Here is a 7,694-nt window from a genome sequence, read left to right on the forward strand (position 1 = left end):
CCTAGGAAAATAAACTTTCCCTGTCCTCCACATAAAGCTGAAAAAAGAACATAGGATTCTTGGTCAATGGGAACCAAAATCACATCGACTAACTCAAGGCTCAAAATATCGACACGTATCAACCCGTATACATTTATTGTTTCGGGACCCCTCCGATACACCTCTACAGTGGGTGTATCAGAGGTTTGACTGGTTCAGAGGGTGGACTTGCCCTAAACTGATTGTGAAAAAAATAAAAAGCAACAAAGTGCAATATGGATTCATCCGATACGCCCCTACTAACATATCGGGCATATTAATATTTTGAACCTTGGACCAACTTTCCCCCTCCAAATCCAAACACCCGCTTAAGGTCAGTTCCGATCGATTGTAGATAAAACCGATCCATTTGCTTAAACCTACCAACATCCATGAATTATAATTTGTGTCGAATGTACCCACCATCATGATGTCATAAATGAAAATTTGTTTTATCCAAAAATTATGTAGAGTGGATCCATATATAATTTTTATTTTTGAAAGCCCTTAGGCAGTTCGATCCATATATAATTGGTCCTATAGGCTCGTACTGCTGACGAATAAACCAAGGATAGGAAGGTAAAAGGAGGTGATATTGGGGGGGATTGATTGAGCATGGGTGGGGGTGGTTCCAAAATTTCGCAGCTGACAAGCATTGAATTAAAAAGATGTGGAAGTGGAGTGGAATATATTCCTCTTCAGCACTACCCATACGCATACCCAACACAGGCCGCAGCAACTGTGTCTGTGTGTTGTCACGATTCTTCCCCTATAAATTTGGTGATTACCTAAAAATAAAACCTCTCTTTAAAGTGTAAACACTAAACTAAAGGGGAGGCTTTACCTTAGCCAGTTAGCCCACGTAAGTAAAATAAGTGAAACCTTGAAAGCCACACTTGTCTCCCACAATACAAACCACTTTCTTAAGTCTTAGGGCTAAGAATCCTATGCCCTGCTGGCCCGGCCCATGCAATAAATGGATTCTTACTCAGATCAGAGATCACGTCATCCTCCTTATCAATGTCTACCATATGCTTCACCTAGCTTGCTAGCTGCAGCTGGATTTTAATCCTGCTAATTCACTTTAATAAGATTAAAGAGGGCCAAAGGAAACAATCAGCCTCCCAATTGTATATATTCATAGCTTACCTCAAATGCGGGGACGATGACGGACAGAAACAAGTTGTGGCAAATTAGCTTGAGTGGGCTTGGGCTAACTATTATCCAAAGAGACAAACAATGAGACACAATACAGCCCATCAGGTTAGTATTTGATCTCTACAGCGTGGATAGGTCTTAAAAAGGGGTCCAGATCAGATCAGGCCGGCAGCGGCAGGCCCACGACCCATGGTTATTTTAACAACATTTACACACCACAATATGCATTATTTATTGTTTTTCTTTGAAGGAAAATAACGTGAGAAGAACCGTAATTACTTCTGAAGAGTGCCAAAGTAATTGCCAGAATAAGATGGTTGCTGTTTGCCAGTTGGAAGGGATCGAGTCGAAGGTATTTGACCAAACTTTGGTGATGAGAGAAAAGTTGCTGTTTACATAATAATTCTTGGTATTGTGTGCGTGCCCATGTGATGACATTAGGAGTGACAAAACACAAACAAAATTCAGAGGATCGACCCCTCCAATCTCTCAATCCCGTTCAAGCCTTCAAGGCTGTATTTATAACTTTCAGAAATCCAATATCCTTTAATAGATTGGATGACCCTTTGGACACGTCTCACTTATTAATCTTAGCACAAGGAGCTATAATTATGTGAGATATCTGGGAATTGGGATCTTTTGCCAATAAAACATGTTCCAACCCTATGCCAACTTCACACATTTCACTTTAAAACTGGGACCGCCGTGCATGACATGCATGGTGTGAGATTATGTTGGTAGCTACAGGATTGGAACGTGTTTTATTGCATGGTAGGTGATCCAGACTCATCTGGAAGAATAGGTGCAAGGTAATCTTCGAAGTTCCAACATATTGCATTTGATCCTATATCTGTAGTCTTGGTGGTTCATTCTCGGTAGGATGAAATTCTTTCCCATATTAATATATTGTCAGTAATAGTCATCTGAAAGTCCCATTCAGTCACAACTTCAACTTGGTTGGACCAAACCTCCTTCTCCTTCTCTAAAGTTAAACTTTGATGGGGCGCTAATAAATTGTCGTTCTTTTAGTTCGAGACTCGAACTGCAAGTTTTTGTTATAGTAGAGCATCTAAAGTTCCTCTGGGATCTCCTTTGGAAGTAGAAGCTAAGGCAGCTCTTTCTGCTATCTAGTTTGCTGTAGATATTAGTGTTTCTTCCGTCATTATTGAGGGTGATTGCCAAACCCTTACGTCGAGTTTATTTCTAGGAATACAAATGGATCGGATAATATTCGATTTAAATTGAAATCTTATTGAATCTTTGGATCTGATTTGATCCGACTTGTTTTCTTTAAAAAATAATAAATTATTAAAAAAATAAAATATATCAATTTAAATAAAAAACAAAAAATACAAATATTTTTAATTATTTTTATCATATATATACATATTTTTATTAAAAATAAATAATATAACAAATTTATAAAAATATAATATAAATAATATATTTAGAAATAAATAAATAATATATATGTATTATATATATATATATATATTTATTTATTTATTAATTTGTTTATAAACATATAGCACATGGAATCGGATCGAATCATAATCCGATACATTTGCACACCCTATTCTCGTTCTTGGCAAATTAGACATATTATTTCTGATTGCAAACTCCCCATGTTACAAATCCCTCACTGCTCGGTTCGATGGTCCTCTTGTTCCAGTAACAAGGCAGCCCACCTATTGGCTAAGCATATTCTCAATGTTGCTCGTTCAAATCTGCGCCCCACCAGCTCTGGCCCCTCATTGCCCCGCATGCCGAATCTTTCCCTTCGCACGTAGTTAGCTTGTCCCTGTGCGGGGTTATTGAGACGGCCGTTAGCCTCAAAATTATCTAAAAACCGATTTCAAATTTCAAAACCCTCATTTCCACATTTCACATTCCCGTGTGCTTGAACGGCCAGCCCCCTGACCCCTCGTTCTTCTCCCCTCACCCGAGTTCTCTTCTCCTTCTCCTGCACCGACGATCATCCCGAGGTACTCTTCAGCTCTCATATTTGAACTTTTTCACACATTTTCTTTTTTTTTTTTTTTCTTTTTTCTAATATTTTGGTTTTTCAGAAATCAGAGAAACCACTGGCAACAGTGCTTTCTATTCCGGGACCGGCGACCATCCGGCCTTTTCACTATCACATATACTTTCCAACTCTCATAGAAACCACTCTTCCACAAGACATCTCGATTGATTCCTCTGTGCCATTCTTTCTCTTAAGTCTTAACTATATTGGATTCGCCCAGTCGTGGACAAGAAAACAAGCATTGTCTTTCAACTTTCAACATGGTTATTGGTGTTTATCTATATTTCTAGTTTTTTAAGGGTCTGTTGCATCAGACAGTATATAATCAATAAATAACAACTGCCTCATGCCAACAAATCATATGTTAAGATGAAATGGGTAAGTAAATAGTAACACTCTTTCACACCTTCTCGGGAATCAATGCGGACGTGCTCAATCCTGATAACACCATTAATCGATAGTGGATAGAGCGTACGTTGGCCACCGCAGTAGAGGGGAGGAGCTCAGACTACTCGGTAGCCACTGAGAGATATCCATGGGCTGATAATCATACCGTCCTTATTCTGAATCTCGTGCGGTTCACTTTCATGCTGAAGGTGATGGAGAAGAAAAGTTTGAGCTGGTTTGGTGTCTTCCCCGTCTACTACGACGGCGTTGTTCGAATCGACCCCAACGACGCATATTGCAACGATTTAGAGTACGACGCCTCTGCTCGGCAACATTTGCCCGGAGGACCGGCGAGAGTCAATTATCCTGTTTTTGAGTACTGTAACACACACCAAGCTCCAGTCGGGCGTGAGACTATAGATCTGGGGAAGCTCACCAGGCATGAAGGGTTCATAGTTCTGATGATGACCGGAGCCTGTAAATGCTCATCAAGGTACAGGCTCGATTTCACCCTGGACAAGCTAGCAGATAGGATTGTTTATAGGGCTGATTATGATTTTCAGATTTCTGACAGATGGATGAACCCTCCCGCCCAGGGGAAGAAGAAGAAGAGGTCGACCATGCCTCCCTTACCCCATTCTGATAACGTATGGGGGGCTATGACTAAATATATAGAATTCAATAGGGTTTACGAGAGTTTTTTTCTGCCGCACTGTATATATTTGTGACTGGTGTGTCAGATGGTGGCCCAGACGGCTGAGGAGCAGTACTGGCTCCGCTTAGAGACGAAGATCACAGTACCTCGCTTTTCTTCTTTTCAAGGTAGATATATAAGAAAATGTGTGAGAGTTTAAATGTGAGAGCTGGAGAGTACCTCTGGATGATCGCCGATTGTCGTTGTAGGTCACCGGTGCTGGAGAATGAGAAGAGAACTCAGGTGAGGGGAGAAGAACGAGGGGTCAGGGGACCGACTGCTCAAGCACGCGGGAATGTGAAATGTGAAAATGAGGGTTTTGAGATTTGAAATTGGTTTTGGCGGACGTTCGGCGTGTGAGGCATTTGTGGGGCGCATATTTGAATTCCTTCGTCTTCCTCTTCATCCTTTTTATTAGAAACATTATTGATGGATTGTAATTCCGAGCAGTTTTATATTTTTATTAATGAATATATACTTTAAATCCTAATTATTGATACTCAGTAAAATGAACAAATAAACGAACCTCTAGAAACATCTCCAACTGCCTGCGCATCAAACATTATAATGGCATCTTCATCCGTATATTAATAAAGGCAATTCAACAACTGGAAGTATTATTCAGTCTACTCAGAATTGGGTACATTCAGCCCTTTGAGTCTGATTCATCTGAATTCGAGTTTAACTTTGCCATGCGTATATACCAAAAAAGAAAAGCTACAATGAAGGATGCTGATCGGTCACATCCCACTACTGAATACTGATTAGGGGTGCAACTTGGGCGGGTTAAACCTGAACTGGCCCAATCCGAAATTTTATACGGCTTGGGCTCAGGCCTTAGAAGTCAGGTTTTTTTATTTTTTGGTCGGATTTGGGCCTAACCCTTAGGTAGTTCTAATCAGATTTGAGTTTGGACCAATTTATACATACATATATATATATATATATATATGTATATGTATATATGTAAAGGTTGCATACATATTTACATGCATAAATACATTTATATATGTATAATTTTAGAGTGGGTTCATTGACTAACCCAAGCCCGGCTTGGGCCCGAGTTCAACCTGAGTGCATCAAATTACAGGGTGGGTTGGGCTCGAGTTGAGAAAATCGGACTAAACCTCAAGCTCGGGCCTTAAGCCCAAATTTTAGGGCCAGACCTGGGTTGATCATAAACCCAACCCAACCTGCCCGACTTGCACCCCTAATACTAATGAATAGAGAGATTCCCTTGTTTATAACAATCAAAACCAAATACGAGGAGAAACTTGCCCAATCACTCCATTCAATTCAATTGAGAGGAGTCTTGCTACCAAAACCATTGCATGGATGCCAGCAAAATGGATTGGTCTACTATCATACCAAATTTTGTGTGAAAATGAAAACTAAAGAATTTTATCATTGTGGATATAGGGTTTAGTTATTTACTTCTTTCTTGCTACCATTTGAACAAGTAGTTGGAAATCATCGTTATCTTCATGGTTTTCAAAACCGGATTGGAATTGACGGTGGGGCCGAAAAAATTGGAAACCGGTCACCTGATTAGTTCCGTTTTACCTAAAAACTGCTGATTTGGTCAATGAATCACTGACATAGGTGGTCGAATCATCATATCATCGACCTAGACAACATTTGTTGGCCATTTTTTGCTTTTTTTATTATTGCTTTTATTTTTTCTGTTTGAGCGGGCCATTTGTTCAGACCGTTTGACTTGAGAACAAGACCCAAAACGGTTCCTTGTCTAGTCCGATTTTCGTACACCCCCCTTAATAGCTGAATCTTGGGTAGGTGGGCGACAAAGGAATTAGTTCAAGGATACCATCATCAAAGGTGACTCCCTGCTCATTATTAGATGCATCAACAATTTAACTATGTCTAAGACAGGCCAACATGAATATGTGATGGCAAATCAACTTGCTGAAAAGGATCTTAGAGTCACAGAAAATTTTCTCATCAATGATGGCAATCATATTGCCTTGAATCAATGGAATATAATTGAACATTACTTGATCTAAGCTGCTTCATTGTTGGATGTGTTATCCAACACCAGATATACGAGTCAAATTTGTTTGACAATAAATCTAAACCCTCTTTTGAAATGGATTTAAGCCTCTATCTAGATTTGTGATTTTCTTGTTGGTTTTATGTAAGAATGGAAGTGAGACAGGTTTGAGGTGGGGACCATATTCCCCATTCCTAATCCCCAAATTTGACACAAATCTCCGTCCCTGGCCCCGATCCCTGTTGGGGATAAAAGTTATCCTCCATCCTTGATCCCCAATGGAGACGGGTTTCTTGTGGGAACTTGAATCCCCAAAATTTTTTAATTAAAAGTATTTTTTTTAAAATAGATTTACTTTAAATAAAGGAAAATTTTAAAATATAAATAATATTTAAATATATTTTTATATTTTTATATCGATATTATTATATAATATATATTTAATGTAAATAATATTTAATATATATAATCGAGGTTGGGGCAACATAAGGGCTTCACTCCTTATCCTCATTGGGGATTCCTATTAATCCACATTCTTGCCCCCGCCATCGCCAAGGAAATCTCCATCACCGACCTGATGGGATCAAGGAGGATGGGTAGCCAATGGGGATGGAGAAAAATGACATCCCTAGTTTTGTGCTCCTTTGTTGTGGATTATCAAAACAAAATATAGAAGAAAGCACCTTTGTTGATGTTACATGTATTGGATCTGTTGTGTTGGTGCCTTGAATTCTAGTTGAGATCTACTTCATGACTTGACCCAAACCAAATTGAAAAAACCCTGAAGGCAAAATTTCATAGTGGTTTGTAGTGGAAGTAGAAGGGCTGCTAGTATAGCATATTGGATATTATTGTATAGCCGATCTCATAGCTCATATGGTTCTTGGGGACTCCAAGCAAGTAGTAGCCTAGTACCGCTAGCTGATTTCATAGTAGGACTCATTGATTTTTGGACTCTCGTAAGTGTGATCTTGTAGAAGACATGAGATCAGTTTCTTGACAATTTGTAGGGGCTAATCCTTAGAGTTTTTGTCATATAAATAGCCTTGTATCTTGCATAGAAAGTTATTTTGTATCTTGGGGCCAAGAAAGAGAACAAAGAGTGTGTGAGAAACATGATCCAATAGAGTTTATTCATTCCATCTGGTGTTTTCAGTGCTTCCTTTTAGCTTATCCAAAATTCCTTTTGCATAAAAAATGAGGACAGCCTTTTGGATACCCAGAATTAATAGCCTTCTCAAACCGCGAATGACTGCCCAGAGTTTAGCTTTAATGGAGTTAGTTGCCTAGCATGGTTCTCCTTCTGCAATGCAAACATTGTGGGAGTAAGGCAACAAATAGAGACTTGTAGAGGCCAAGTGTGTGCTAACATTCCAAGCTCCACCCACTACAACTAAAGAATG

The 7,694-nt window shown here is 39.3% G+C and overlaps 1 long non-coding RNA gene across 1 annotated transcript; it reads left to right on the top strand.

The window, feature by feature from the left end:
- Positions 1 to 2,867: 2,867 nt before the first annotated feature.
- Positions 2,868 to 4,769, top strand: LOC148870425 (uncharacterized). Its single transcript, XR_016107879.1, has 2 exons — positions 2,868 to 3,161; positions 3,246 to 4,769. It is a non-coding gene; the product is annotated as an uncharacterized LOC148870425 (long non-coding RNA).
- The last annotated feature ends 2,925 nt before the right edge of the window (positions 4,770 to 7,694 follow it).

Source organism: Nelumbo lutea, chromosome 2, assembly GCF_056320005.1.
Source record: "Nelumbo lutea isolate HS-2025 chromosome 2, American lotus-T2T, whole genome shotgun sequence".
Lineage (NCBI taxonomy): Eukaryota > Viridiplantae > Streptophyta > Magnoliopsida > Proteales > Nelumbonaceae > Nelumbo > Nelumbo lutea.